Source organism: Pangasianodon hypophthalmus, chromosome 12, assembly GCF_027358585.1.
Source record: "Pangasianodon hypophthalmus isolate fPanHyp1 chromosome 12, fPanHyp1.pri, whole genome shotgun sequence".
NCBI classification, from domain to species: domain Eukaryota; kingdom Metazoa; phylum Chordata; class Actinopteri; order Siluriformes; family Pangasiidae; genus Pangasianodon; species Pangasianodon hypophthalmus.
Genome location: NC_069721.1, coordinates 23,065,894 through 23,079,362, shown reverse-complemented (window position 1 = coordinate 23,079,362; position 13,469 = coordinate 23,065,894).

The window sequence follows — 13,469 nt, the reverse complement described above, 5'->3', positions numbered from 1 at the left end:
TGTCTCATCTACAGGGCCAATATTAGAGAGAGAGAGAGAGAGAGAGAGAGAGAGAGAGAGATGAGCAAGGTTTGGAGATGTCAGCTGGCAAGCCAATCAGAGAGCATGGCCTTAGGTTACGCAAAAAAAAAAAAAAAAAAAAAAAAAAATTATTATTCCTGCCCATCTGTCAATCACCCAGCACCCCCTGGTAATGTAGCAAAGAAAGAAAGAGAAAGAGACTGAAAAAGGGAGGGTGGAAGAATGAAAGGATGGTAACGACTGAGTTTTTACGAAAGGTCTCGTAACAAGTAGGTTTCGATTTCTTTGATTTTCAGAAATGCTCCTAAGGTTATACTAATTAACCTGATTAATTAATCTCATTAGCCTGATTAACCGATCCCAGAGCTCATCCACACCGGGAACTGGGAAGTGCTTGAAAATTTTGATGGTGTCCCCCCCCACCCACGCACCCACCCCAACCAGCACCCCGTATGAGGACGAGCCACACAAAGGGAACACAATAAAGCAATAAAAGGTGGTGGCAGGGCCAGGCATGCGGTGATATATGCCCCAGTGGCCCAAAGGCAGCACATTTTACATAAACGCTATTGTCATTCGGGTGGGCTGACTCGCAGACGGCACGACACAGCACTTAAAAGGCGGCGTTACATTGTGAAACAAGTCTGTGACTCGGGTTTGTCCTCATTAAGCGCAGAGAAGGGAGAAAAAAATGTAGTTTCCACTTGTTATAGACAGGAAGATGTATAACCAGATAATGAGGGCTTGGTTTGAGGGAGGGAGGCAAAGAGGATGCCATCTTCTAGGGTTAAAAAAAATGACAGAGATCATCTGGTTTATAAAACAGGATGTCATAAGATGTCTGTTATAATTATTCAATTAATTATTCAAATAACTCCATTTGTGAGATTTACACATCACATTGGACTTTCTATGACTTTTTTTTTTATATCAGAGCAAAGCACCAGGTTATGTAAAAAATCTTCTCATAAACAAGATGAGGGCTTTCTTTCACAAGTTAAAAAAATAAGTGCTAACCAGAGCTAATAAACCAGAGCTAAATTTTAGGTGTCCCTCAGGGTGACATGCTGAGCTCTCTTTATTTTGAACCCATTAATATTCCTGAAAATCTTTTACAATTCAACCAGTAGAGATAACCAGCCTGAAATATTTAAACTATGCAGGATAATTGGGAAATGACACGGTTCTTCAGTTTGTCCTGAAAGGTTCTATTAGGGGTTAATAAATCAGTAAATTTGGGTTAATATTTAACGACAATATGTTGCTTTTACATTCATAAAGCTTCCTAGCTACATGTTCTGGCATCCCTCAGGGTGACATGCTGGTTCCCCTTTACTGTGAACCCACAATCATGTTTGAAAATCTTTTACAGTTCATCCACAGGAGATGAAAATAGGTAAATAATATAATTAAAAATCTATAACACTAGAGGGTTCCTTACTTTGTCACTCTTAAAGTTTAACCCCTATAACAGAAGGTTCTCAACTTTTCCAAACCCTCGAGGAATCCTTTTTTTAAAAAAAAAATGTGGCAATTACGAAGATCTGAAATACAGGATTTCTTTCAAAAGTTTAAAAAAGTATAACAAAAGCTAAATAATATTAATATTATATTTCACTATACTGTATTGCTTTTACATTCCTAGGCTTCCTAGTTAGCTAATTTCCCTCATAGCTAGATTTTTTGTCGTTCCTCAGGGTGACATTCTAAGTCCTCTGTTTTTTGAACCCTGAATTGTGCTGGAAAATCTTTTACAGTTCAACCAACTTAAAATTTTTGAACTATGCAGGAAAAATTGGTAAATAATATAGTATCAAAACAAGAAACTTAGACTTCTTCAGATTGTTCCTGTCAGGGAAGTGAGAACTCACAAAGTGCAAACTCCTCTGTCCTGAAAATGTTGGGAAAGTGACACTGGAGACTCCTTCCATATATGTGAAAAACTTCTTCTTATAGAAATCTTTACCACATCAATGATTACATGTTTTATTTGTTAAAACAAAAATTAGATTAGATTTAGATTATATGAAATGTTTGCTATACACTCCCATCCCTGTGGCTGATCTATTACTACAGAAATGCTAATGTATTTGAACGATCACATTAATATAAACCTGTGATTTGCCTGGCCAATCAGATTCGAGGCCCTACAATAGAAAGTTTTTCTTACACAGAATTAACTGTCCAAAGAACTGGTGAGGAACTGTTTTTTTTTTTTTTTCAAGAGTGTACCATTACATATATGATTATTAAAATAATGAGGATCTGATTTAATGGATCTTTCATTAAGTCAGCAAAGCGCAGTCTTATCACTGCTGCGATAGCGTAAACATCCTTTCCACTCGTCCTGAAAGAGCACAGAGCCCCTTTAGGTGATATCCTAAATGCAAATCCCAGCTTCCAGGTTTGGATAATTGTTCTGTTCTTCCCTGGTCCACTCTTTGGCTTTAGACTAACCCTCTCTGTGGTTAAGTCTCCAGCAGGGAGCCGGAGGATTTCAGACTCACTCTCTCAGCAGGGAGATGTGCTGTGTGTTGGATCAGGAGAGAGGGAAAGCTCTGACCACAGTCTAGAGGTCACTTTCCCAGTGCCCCACATTCTTCTCCCTATAGCCTTTATTCTTCACATCAAAAGGGCCTGCACTATAGCTGCCTGTGGCTCAGCTTCTGCCATGGGGGGCCATCCATTCGCAGATCTGCCATGGCTGTTGGTGGACACTGCCCTTTCGTGCCCTCATGAGACCATTTTTTTTGTGGTTTCTCTTTTGATCATGGAGGTTTTTAGTCATTTTTGAGTTAGGAGAATAGTTACTCTTTCATGATAACCTGAGAATCTTAAAGCATCAAAGTGCCATAGCGAAACCACATGCCTGAATTCACACGTTGAGCGAAATGATTAAATAGTGTCTCTCTAGTGTCCGCTGGCAAGGATTAACGTCAGAGAGATGCTCCATGGATGTACCAGTTCTTCCTAATGAAAAAATGAGTCATGATTGGAGAAAAGCATGCATGTATCTACTAGAGATGTTCAGGTAGTTTTAACTTTCACAAATTGTGAAGAGGACATCTGTGGACACTGGACAAATACGTACGATACGTAAGGAATAAGTGCTGTTACTCTTCTCACTCAGAAGTTGAATAATTTCCAATAACAACACACCCTGAAGTGTTTTACTCCTCCACAGCAATTTGCTAGCAATTACATTTTTGTGTTCATTAAAGAACATCATATAGTACCTTTTATCCATTTATAGTTCCAGTTAATGTTCCTGTTAACACTTATGTTATAACAGCTACAAACAGTTGTTCACTTTTCTTCTAAAGTTCATTAAACAAAAATGCAGCTTGTCAAACCACAACTCCTCTGTTCTGAAGATTTTGGAAAACTGTTACAAAGCTCTGACACTGGAGACTCCTTCCATAAATGCGAAATAAACATCCATCATACAGGTACATGTGTAAGGTGTTACTATATGAACAATAATATATTAGTACAAGCGCATTAATATAAACCTGTGATTTGCAGTTTCACTACCATCAGAGCTGCTTTTATTGAAAACTAATTAACACCTTCTGACCAATCACAATCCAGAATTCAACAGCGCTGTGGTGTAACCAGCATTAACCACCATGATGTATAACGCTGTATCGTGCATATATACGGTTAAATCTAGAACACTTGTTGAAGGTTAATTATAGTATAGGGTAGTTTTGGTACTAAAATCTGATTGGTTAAGCCTTATTCGAAGCTCGACATACGCACACCTGTGACTGCATCACAAATATTGACTTCTGTATTAATGCACCAGCTTTTAAACTAAGACCATTACACTTAAGCTAATCTTTGCCAGTTATGTTGCTTAGCAACCGAAGATTACTGTTAACAGGCTACAATGCATATTGGAAGAATAGTTTATTATTAATTTATTTTTAATTTATTAAAAATTTATTATTAATAAATTCAATTATTTATTGAACACTTGATTTTATCATATCATTTTAAAAAATATTTTTTAATATTATTTATTGTCGCCATTTTAAAATCACTGTAACGCAATGTATTACTTTCCTGTACAATCCTGATAAAAGTTCATGATAATGTGAAAATTTTAAAGCTTCATACCACTACCACATGCCTGAATTCACACACTGAATGAAATGATTAAATTGTGTCTCTCCAGTGTCTGTTGACAAGGCCGTTTAAAAAGAAGTTCCTAATAGAGACAAAACCCAAAAAAATCTGCTTTCCGTCATGGTGCTGTACATTTCAAATATGTCGAGATCAGCGGTTCGGTCACACGCCGAGCATTCTTGGGATGTGACACCCAGCACCCGGCGGAGGCAGGAAACAGTCTGCAGTCAGCCCTCTCAACAACTTCGAAACTGCACTTCCCAGGTCAAGGCCGTGGGCATGATGAACTGTCTGTAAATGAACCGGCTATTAGAATAGCAGTTTCAGATTTGTGTCCCAGCCTGGGACAAGAACCCTTGAGATTCATTTCTGCAAGGTTGTCGTCTTTATCTGCCTAAATTCCTTTGTAGCACGAAGGAAATGTTGATTCTCATATCAATTGCGCTTAATGAATTGACAGGGAATGGGCACTCCAGCATGGAAATGAGAAGCAGTGGCTGATCTCTCAGGGCCTGTCAATGGGAATAAAGAGACAGGGCTGGAGCTTTGACCCCGAGGGCAGGAGTCCCTCATCCTCCCTCATTTAGCTGTGTTTGCGGACACTCCTGCTTTTTATTAGGCGATGGGTAATACATCACCCTCATCCAGCCCCCACAACATGACAAAGCCATGTCATGGCTTGGATAAGACTTGGATAAGTCTTGTAGCTGCTACGAGTGAAAACATCCACTACTGTTTGTCGAGCCTCAGAAAATCGAAGCTTGTCATAATTCTTACTATCCTTGCCCATTCAAAAAACATGTTTTTTTTTCTTAGTATATAATGAGTTTGAGGAGTTATGCAATGCCTGCGGGGATCTACACTAACATTTGAGTTATCTCTGACAAAGTGTGAGTGTGTCTGTGAGTGTGTGTTTTGGTATCTGCATGCATGCAGGAGGGCAGCGACACACTGAGGACCCCCGCGGTGCGGGTTTCTAAGGCGACCCGAGGAAGGCCGTAACCAGGTCCAGCTCTTTCTCAGGCCTCTCTGTCTCTCTCTCAGGAGCCCCATCAGCTCAGCCACAATGAGTGACATGTCTAGAGCCTCCCTCCCAAAGCCCCTCACACACACACTCAATCCGGACAGTGTGACCGGACATAGGCAACCAATAAAACCTGGATTAGTAGGGCATCCACACACTGCACTACAGCGAGAAAGTTTCTTAACCCGCCTGGCCCGCCCACTCCTCACACATGGCTTTTCTCTCTTTCATTCTCTCAATCTCTCCGTCTTTTGTATTTATCCCGCTCCCCTCCTCTTCCTCTGACCCTCTTTTTCCTTGAAGAATTTCATTATTTGTTATTTCCACATTTGGGATAAAGAAAATCCCATGAATCAGCTTGTTCCTGGAGTTGTATGGGAAGTCTGCTTAATACTCTGGACCTTTAATCCGCCTCTCCCTTTTGGAATCAGTAGCCTCTGATATACTATACAGCGCCTATATAAATATATACATACTTACACTTATTGGCCATTTTATTAGGTCCACCAACATATAGGTGACTTATTTAGGTACACAGTTACTGACCAGGTACCAGGTGTCCACCCTCTTATACCCCATCCGTCTGTAGAAAAAGGACCAACCATATTTTCAAGTCTATCTCTTAAAATCCTGCCCTTGAGTATAAAAGTACCAAAATGGAAACATATCCACAGTCCAGGGCACTTTAGCCAGCACTAATTCTGTGCTGTGATGCTTCTGGAAACCCGAATAAAATACGTCATGCTTGTTGAATGACAACTTTGTCCAAAACCTTAGATAGACCGTAGAGGCATGAAGATGTATTATCTTAAGGTGAGGCTTAAACGTGGCTAGTTTACAAAACTTACAGACATTATCCAAGCTAATATATCTAATAAGAGCTCCACAGTCACTGATAATAAAACCCAGATGAACCTGTGATTGGTTTAGGGGACAACATTATGGTATCAGAGCTTGTTACGCCCAGTACAACTAAACTCATCAAAATATACTTGGATTATGATGTGATCTTGTGGATTTTTATCATAAGAAATTTGAGAATCATAAAATGGCCTGATCATTTGCTAATTTAGATGCTGTGTTAAATAAGAACATAATACCATCCAAAAACCTGACAAAATGTCTAAGGAGTGAATATAAATAAATAAATATGAGAATTCCTTAAAAAAAATGAAATATAATGTACCTGTAAACAGTGTATATTTATATAGTGTGCTAAATAACAACCTAATACTGTCCAAATACTACCTAATACCTGAACAAATAAGTATATTTAAAACATACATAAAAATAATGTTCAGAGTTGAAAAAGTTTTAATAAATAAAATAAATGTAACAAAAATATTTCTTATATTTTTTAAATACAGCTTTATTTAAAAGTATATTGTTTTAAATAATTTGTGCTAGAATGGCTGTAATTCTGAATAAAAATCTTTGCATATTAGAACTTTATTTGCCCGTTAATATACAATAAATTTCCTGATATTGTTGTGATATAAGAATGAGATTTGGTCATATAATATTATTTATTATAATATAATTTTCTGTACAATGTACAGCCTTCATTTGCACATCTCAACTTTGACCCGTATATAACCATATATTTATCTTGGTCTTGTTAATTTTATTGTCTCATATATATATATTGTTTTGTATTTTGTGTTGCATGTAAAGGCTAATTCTCTTTTTACTATTTCTATCTTTCAGAATATCATTTATATATTTATTGTTTTGTTCAACAAATTTAAATAGATTAGATTGTACTATAACATTATGGTGACACAATTAGTCCACACAGTAAGTACTGCAGTCTATCTGCAGACAAAACAACTTTTTGTGTGGTGTTAATTCAGGGGGTCTAAATGAGTTAAATTAGTTAGCACGCCTCCCAAAAGGCTGCAAAAAAGCATTCGGAGCCATTTGCAGGCCCCTGTCCCAGCAACATGTCCTGGAAATGGGGGCATTTGTATAATATCACTGCTTTTGTCTGTACTTTGTAAGCCGGGGACAAAAAAGCCCAGACAAGCCCCTCCTCCTCCTCTTCCCCCCTTCTATCGAACCCCCAAACAAACCTTTTTCATTAGAGCAGCAAACACTTTCTCCTTCAATAGCTGAATGCTCAGCATCAAGCCTTCCATTGGGGAGCGCAGCATCTCCACAGGCCCTGGGCTCTTCAGGCCGCTGCTCTCCTCTCAGGACACACAGCTCGCTTAATTAAACCTCACTTAAGCCGGACAATAAGCTTTCAAGCAGGTCCGGGCTTGGCGGGGCTCTCCGTAGGGCCGGCCCCGGTATTCATGACCCTTGTAAAAAAGCAGAGAGAGAAAGAGAGTGAGAGCGAGAGAGAGAGAGAGTTGGGGGGTATTACGTGCCAGAGACTTTGTTCACACAAGATGAAGAGTCAACAGCCACCCCCTCGCCATCTCTCTCCTAATAACCACCTTTAGAAATACCCCCCCCCCCCCCCCCCCCCCCCCCAGCCCCCCCCCCCCCACCTTTCCACCCTCCCCAAAGCACAATGCCCGTGCTACTCCCCTCCTCTCGCTCTCAGCCACCCTCCGGGACAATGCCCCAGGCCCCACGGTCCTCCCCAACACCCTCAGCCTCCTAACAGACACTTCTTTTATTGAAATTCTTTGGTGTTCTAATCCTCAGCTTCCTCCGTCGGACAACAATAGAGTCTCGGGGCTTCAGCCTTTTCCAGCGGGGCTATCATCAGACGAGGCCTGGGTCACAAAGTCCTCCGCTCCTCTCCTTTTCCTCTCTCCTCCTCGCGCTCACGCTCTCATCTCCTCCCAGCGCACTACACACCTTAGTGAGAACTAGTAAAGAGGATATATGGAGAGGATGTCACAGAACAATTCTGATCTAAAATTAAGGTGTGAAAGCGGCACGTTACTGTGTTTAACTCATTGTTTCAGGGTGTAGTCAAGGAAAGGAAATTGCATGGAAAGTCATCACACTTGCTCGGTCCAGGATGCTTGATTCCCACCTTTCTCAGACATAGATAGCATTCATGGACTTGACTAGTAAACTAGCCTATTTAACATTACCACTAGTACTCGTTAAAGTACTCGTTTTTACTACAGAATACAAAAAATGACCTAGAAACATCTTTACACCATTATCTTCATTAACAATACCAGAATCTGTCAACTTGTATTGCTTGTAGTTAGCATTTGTCACATGACTAGCAAACTTACTTCCGGACATATTGTTTTAAACATTAAAATAATCTTAATAGAAAAGTAATATACTAAAAATGACTTACGGAAATCTCTACACCTTTAGCTTCATTAAAAATCTATAACCTCATATCACTGAATTAGCTAACTTGGATAGCTGGCTAGCTAACTGCTAGTAAACTAGCTCGCATTTGTCACATGACATGAAATGAAACTTTCAGCGCCTTGGTCTTGAATTTCATCAAATTTGTCAAAATATCACCTGATTAACATGAAAATTAGCAACGTTAACTAGCTGACCTATTTAGCTGGCTAGCTAACTGCTAGTACACATACTGGCTCGAATTTGTCACACAACAAATGACACTTTCAATGCATGGGTCTTAAATTTCATTGTCATTTTCTCAGTAATTTATTTATCAGAAGAACAATTTGTCAAAATATAACAGAACCAACACAAATATTAGCTAAGTTAGCTAGCTAGTTTAGCACATAGGTTCTGTGGTTAAAAGTTTTCAGCTACCATGTTATCTGCTAATCTTGGATTTAACAAGTCAAAAGCCATGAATGTAACATTTTAAACTCTAAAATAATATACTAAATATTAATATACTAGAATACTAATATACTAGAATAATATACTAAAGATGACAATAGGAATATCTCTACAGCTTCATCTTCATTAACAATTGCAGACTATATATATAGCCTCGTATCACTAGCGTTAGCTAACGTCTATAGCTGGCTAGCTAACTGCTAGTACACGAACTTACTTGTTTCACATGACATGAAGTGGAACTTTCAGTATCTAGGACTTGATTTTCATCATTTTCATTTTCTCAGTAATATAAATATAGATAACACAACAATGAACACTAATATTAGCTAAATTAGCTAGCTAGTGTAGCTCATATTCGTTTCCAGCTACCGTGTCATTCTCTAATCTCGGATTTAACAAGCCAAAATCTTATTTCATAACATCACAAAATGAGCTTATATACTGTAAAAGTATCGACAGAGACGTAATAAAAAAGTACGACTTCAGCGCCACGTCAACACATTTGACCCAAATGCTAATCTATACAGTATCAGAATCCTCCATATAACAAGAAGTTAGTGACATTTGTATTTTAATGCTGGATTTTAAGTTTTATAGGACAAGATGTTTTCATTTTAGGTGATTTATTAAAATTTATTATGCTAGCAAGCTAATTTCAGTAATAGTGAGGTGTAGCTGTGACTTATGTTTAAGTGATCGTGCTCAACTCAGTGTCTTGTTATGAGAAAATAATGGACAAGAATGAGACAAGTAACAAACCACGCTTCCAGATGAGACGCTGTTAATTGTTAAACTTTTCATGTGTGATTGTTATGAGTAATACATGACATGAAGGTGGCGCTCACTGTGTTATGCCCCGGAATTACATGTGTGAGTTTAATTAAACACATGACATCATGTGATGATTGAAATATAGCCTAATTGTAAAGAAAAAATGAAATGAAAATGTAATGAAAATTCATGTCAGAAATTCACAAAACGCTCACCTTACATGTAAAAGTAAATGAATCGTGTAAATAAAAACATGTGCGCTTCCATGTGAAAAATTATTTCAATCTTAACAACAGACAATTGTCACAATTATTAACACGTGCATAAAATAAATGGAAAAAATACATACATAAATGAATAAAAAACACATGCACTATATATATGGAAAAGATATGAAACGTAACCTGAAGTGTCTAAAAACCATGTGTGTAAATTTCACGTAATTATTCACATGTGATGTTCATGTGACTCTTCTGTAAGAGGTATTAATCCCAGGCTGATGAAGACTCGTCCTTTTCATCCTGAGCTGTAAAAGTGCTTCATGTATTACCATGAAAAAGCAGCAGGACTGCTGTGGTGAGAGCGACATCTTCTGGATGCTTATAGAATAAACCACTGGTCACTTCACACCACAGCCATGATGAATTCTCGATTCTGATTGGTCAGAAGGTGTTGATTAATTTTCTATAGCAGCAGCTATCATTTCTATAGTAACAGCTCATTCATGTACCATGGATGCTCAACATAATCTAAACCTAAAAATAAATGGAACCTAAGTCAATACATGGTGACGTTTTTCTGGAAAGAGATGTTTATTTAACATTTAGGGAAGGAGTCTCCAGTGTCAGCTCTTTGTAACAGTCAGTAAAAGTAACAGTAAAGTAACTGTAACTTTTCCAACATCTTCATGACAGAGTCTTGAAGTGGTATGACTTCAAGAGAAAGAGAGGGAATGGCAGTTTATAGCTGCTAACTTGTTTCATGGATGTTCCACAACATCAAATGTTACTATAAAAGGTTAAAAAAAATAATGTATTGCTCATTCTAATACAATTATTATTTCTATTGTAAGAATTAACAAAGGGACTTGTATGGTGGACGCTCTGTATAAATCATATTGTAATCTGTATTAATCCTGTTGTTATTTAAACAAATAAAAATGTATCATTGTTGATGTGGTGAAGCTTTCTGTAAGGAAAGAGTGAGTGTGTGGCAATTCTAAACTGCAGGCGAAAGTTGAAGAGCCATTTCAACATATGATCCCTCGAGAGAAAAGAAGGACAATCATAATAATAATGGGCTGAGGGTTGAATCTGTGTAGTGAACCTCATTTAAAAATGGTTTCAGATGTTATTAATTATATTTCTGCACCGCAGCTCTACAGTAAGGAGTGAAAACTGAGTGAGTATGAGGCTCTGAACTCATACATGCTGATTATTCGAGCTTTATTATCAGTAAGAGCAGCTGAAGTGACGCTGAACTGTGACTCACATTTCTATTTCGAACAGGCGTGTGGAGTTGATACAACACAGAGCAGAAGCCCTGCTATATAACACTTACCATTTGTCTAAAAACAGATGGATCACTTGACTGAAGTTTGACTGAAATGTTACAATGCTGCAGATATAGTTCCCATCACGTCTAAACCTGCGCTGATAACTTTACATTTAAAGCATGACACACTTCATATTCTGTCTGTTAGCGTTTTGAGTTCAGCTCAAAGCTTCTACAGGTGTGAAGTGAACTGAGAAATATTTGTGGAGTATTATTTTATTAGACCTAGGTTTTGTTGAACAACTTAATCGCCATCATTTATTTATTAACCCAACTTATACTACAGTGCTGTTGAATTCCCTGTTCTGATTGGTCAGAAGGTGTTATCGTTTCTATAGTAACGAGTGACACAGGTGCCTGTATGGCAGACGCTCCACATAAACAGATTAAAACATGTATAGTTGTTGACATTTATGGAAGGAGTCTCCAGTGTCAGCGCTTTGTAACAGAGGTAAAGCTGTAACTATACTTTATTTTTTTTTAATTTCTTCAGGGCAGACGAGTTTATGCTTTATGGTTTTTCAGTAACGTGACAAGCTACATTTTTTTCTTCCTTGTTTAACTACAAGAGAGAGAAATAAGAGAGGTTGGCGAAAGAACGACTGTTTATAACGTAAGTGATAACATGAACTAATTTGCTTTGTAGATGTGAGAAATGAAATGAAATTGATCATTCTTTAGTCTTTTATCTTGATAAATATATTTTTATGAGGGTTTATGATCATACATTTATCATTCATTCATTTCCACCATGTTTCAGATCATCTCTTTTATCAGGAAATAGATTAAAGGTGCATTCAGTAAGATTAGCCAATTTTTTTTAAAGATAAGCTCTCTAACGGCTAAAGGTGCAGTAGGCGATATTTTTTTATTCCTTACTTGTACAAATAACCTGGAAGATATGTAGAACCAATGCATTAAGCTGTGGTCTTATCAAAAGTTTATTAAGTTGCTGAAAAAACAAGTTTGGAAAAGTGATTTCCGGTCCGGAACGCTTGTTTGTGTTTGGAAATGCTTCCTTTGAAAAAAATCATTCAAATGTCTAACCCACTTATTTAAAGGTGCACTGGGTCAGATTAGTCCTTTTCTCTAATAGTTATGTGGGTTGAACATCTGAACAAATCCCACCCATGTTCACGAAGCTCCGCCCCCCAGAGCATCTATAAAATGACTAACGGGAAGCCCATCCAATCACAAACGGGCATTCTGGACTTAAAGTCAGTTTTGAAAATGGGTTTTCTCAGCCACACAACACTTTTGCCCTGAGCTCACGGCTTAAATCATTATTCTATTATCATGTTCTACATGTTTTGCAGGTTATTTGTGCATGTAAGAAATTAAAAAAATTAACTATTGCACCTTTAACTTAATAAATCATCTTATCCTCTTTCGTGTATGAACTGACATCCAATACATATTTCAGCCTAATTTTGTATTCGGGTTCTTCAAAACTTTCTTCATTACTTAACTTTCCTGGTTACCAAGGAAACGAAGAGAAAAGCAGCAATTAATACCTCAATACCTCACCTTATTTAAATATGATCAAAGTATAATAATCAATAATCAAAGTATTATACATATATATATATATATATATATATATATATATATATATATATATATATTTTTTTTTTTTTTTTTTTTTTTTTTTTTTTTCTACCACCACTATTATTCAGGTGTGATAGGTATTTATTTATTTATTTATTTATTTATTACTTTTTTTTTCCAGTGCTGTATGATATATTGGACAATTTTAATTTTAAATCTTTTTTTTTTTTTTTTTTTAATATTATTCATTCTTTATTTTTCTACTGCAGCATCTGTGAGAACTTGCAAGCTTAAGAATTTCATTTCTTATCAGATCTTGTGATGATAAACTTACTGAATCTTGAATTTTTTTCTAATTTTTTTTTAAAAAAAATACAGATTTTCATATTTGAGCATTAAAAGTCTCAGAATGGGGAAAATATGATGGAGACTTAAAATAAAAAAAAGCAAAAAAATAAAAAATAAAAAAAATTCTCCAAGACTGTAAAATGTTTAAAATCTATCCACGTGACTCAAAAATGCTCTAAAATAAAGATGATTAAATTATTAATTGTTGTATAAAATAAGACTACACTTCCCACATGGCTGTTGTGACGTAAGCAGGGGGCGGTGGACGCTGCCATCAAAAACCCAACGCCTCCTCCGGGGATTGGCTCACGTTTGTCCACGTGATTTA